Below are 2,775 nucleotides of genomic sequence, written 5' to 3'. Positions count from 1 at the left end.
TGGCTCCAATTGGGTGTCAACCAATAGGTAAGTAATTCCAGGACTGGCAGAGTAACATAATCAAAACTCTATGGATTCATCGTCCCAGGCTATTGGAACCCTAACTCTACTACTTAGTCGTGAAAATCGACCCAATCCAACTAAGGACTTCTTATCAGCAACACATATGATGCATCATTAAAGGTAACCCAGGAGCTCTAAAGTCAAAGGAAAAAGACATTTAATCTCAAAAGAGGATTCAAACAAAAAAGGTAGCAAAAGAACTTACACCTATCAAAGGTCTACGGAGTGAAAAGTAATGAATGATTTGTCTACAAAGCTAAATTATCTCATATAGGACTTATGGTTCTGTATGATTTGGGAAAGCCTCTAACACCACCCCCTAAGCATATAAATTGTCTTGGGCTAGTTAAGTAGAAGTAGGTGTGCTTCTCCATGAAGCATGTAAAATGAATGCAAGTTATCCAAATTCTAATGTAGATTCCTTATTAGCATGATTAGAGACATAACAATGCTATGAAAAATCATTTTAAAATAGATCTAGAAGCCATACAGGAAAGTGAAGGAAAGGATTTTTAAGATTGATTAAATCCTAAATTTTATTAAGATGAGTTTTTATTAGAATTTTGTAGAAAAAGTTTTATCCTAAGAGCCCATGCATAAATGTTAAATTACTTTTGTGTTCATTTCACAAATTTTGAATATGTTAATTTTTTAATAATCAAATACGACATCAAAAGTAATATACTATCTCGAATTATAGAAATAGCATTTTAAGATGGATTGATTACTCAAATAAATACTTTTATTTCATATTTGATGGGTCTATATTTTAAACCAATAAATCTTTCTCCTAGCTAACACGAAGGCTATATTGAGCGGATTAATATAGGTTACAAATTTCTTATAAGGGCAAGCCCCTATAATTAATTAGATCATAAGGGATGAAATTTCTCAAGAAAACTTTCAATTAAGGCTAAAATTTGGTGTTCAAGAATTTTAAAGTTTAGTTTACATAGGAAAGATCAATGTGGACCAAATCTTATCGAACCCAAAGGAGAAGTAGGAAGTTTTCAGATACTTAGAGGCTTAGTAAAACTTCAACTATCCTACTGTTGAGTTTTAATGATTTTGAAATTGAAGAGATATATTATTTGTGTTAACAATTTATTTAAATATTGATGACTTATAATTTACGATATCCAATCGTAGGAAAGCCTAAAAAGTGATCTTATATCGTAGCAAGTCAAACAGCCTCTAAATTCTATGATTAAAGATGAGATTTACTAAATAAGTAAATCCTTAAAATCTAGTCTAACGAGAAAATGTTGCAAATAGTGACTTATAGCACAATCCCACTAATGCCCAAATTTTGTTATGAGGCAAGTCGATCAACCATATATGTATGCATGTTGATCAAGTAATATACAGATAAATAATTTGTGTATCGATTCCACAAGAAAAGTTGTCAAAATTTTCTTAATATGTGAAGTTCTAGTGTACTACATTGTTAAATCTAGTTTGAAGTTATCTGAGCTCCAGAATGAAAATCTAACCGTCTTAAATGAAGCAGTAAACATAACATTGAACAAGAAAGGAAGCAACAAAGAATAAACAGAGCAGCTTTGAACCCTTCAGTGATGGTGCAGCTCATGCTCCTATGCTGTTGGTATATTTTTCTCTTTATATTTTTTCTATGAGTTCCCATATGTGTTAGTTGACCACCAAGGAGAAATTCTTTATCATCCTATTTCTAGGTTATAAAAAAGAGTTGAAACCATATTACAGTTAAGATAGACTTAACCATGTAGCATTTCTCAGAATTCCTCTAGCCCTCTATCTTGGTTGCAATTTGATAACTATTCCATTAGGATATTGTGTGTTAACCCACATGTTCTATTAGATGATAGTTAGAAGTCCTAGATCATAAGAGATTTTAACGTTCTATTGGTCAGATTCGATGTAAATTAAGGTCGAAAAGTTAACACATCAATATGCACAAGTCAAAAGCGCATAATATGTTCATGGAGAAAGTTACAATAAAAAATGAGAACCTTCATTCATAGAAGCATTGGAAGCACAGTTAGCTACGAGCCACGAGGCAAAAAATCAGGGAAAACTTTATTGAACAAATTGAAGAAAAAATTACAGAAAAGTACAAACCTATAACCAAGTCTTCTCTCCGCAATACACCAAGTCTTCGCCATACAATGAGAAGCTTTCCACAATTCCCCTCACACATCAACACTCAATCTGCCTCTCATAAAAAAACTCTCGACACTCAAAGCACAAAGCACCATATAAGTTCCCTTCCCAAAGGAAGAAGGAAGAGAACCTTATAGTTTGAAGTAGAACCCTAACTTCTACTGCAAGAAACCTCTCCAAGTCTTAACACCTCTCCTAGAGCATCCTAAAGCATCTCCCTATATATCTCTTGTCAAATTTGCAATGCAAAAAGATTCTTTGTATAGCTGGGATTTGATCCTCATATGAAAGGATGTGTCAATCCTTCATGGAAGAGTCAATTGGCTTTCTCGGTTATAGGAAAATTTAGTCCAGATGAAAAAAATGTGGAAGCCTCTTCCATGACTCCTTTACACTCGTGTCAGTCTCCAGAGTTGGGGATGCTTTAATCTCAAAATTAGCTTTTGTTTGCACAATGAAATTAGCAGAGGTTTTGGAACTTCTCGAGGTTGAAAGATCTTTGATTATGGCCCAAGAAGCACTTGGATCCCAATATTAACTGCACAGTCTCCTAAATCACCTAAGAAGTTT

This window comes from Phalaenopsis equestris, unplaced genomic scaffold (assembly GCF_001263595.1).
Source record: "Phalaenopsis equestris unplaced genomic scaffold, ASM126359v1 Scaffold000652, whole genome shotgun sequence".
NCBI lineage: Eukaryota > Viridiplantae > Streptophyta > Magnoliopsida > Asparagales > Orchidaceae > Phalaenopsis > Phalaenopsis equestris.
This window is presented reverse-complemented; position numbering follows the sequence as displayed.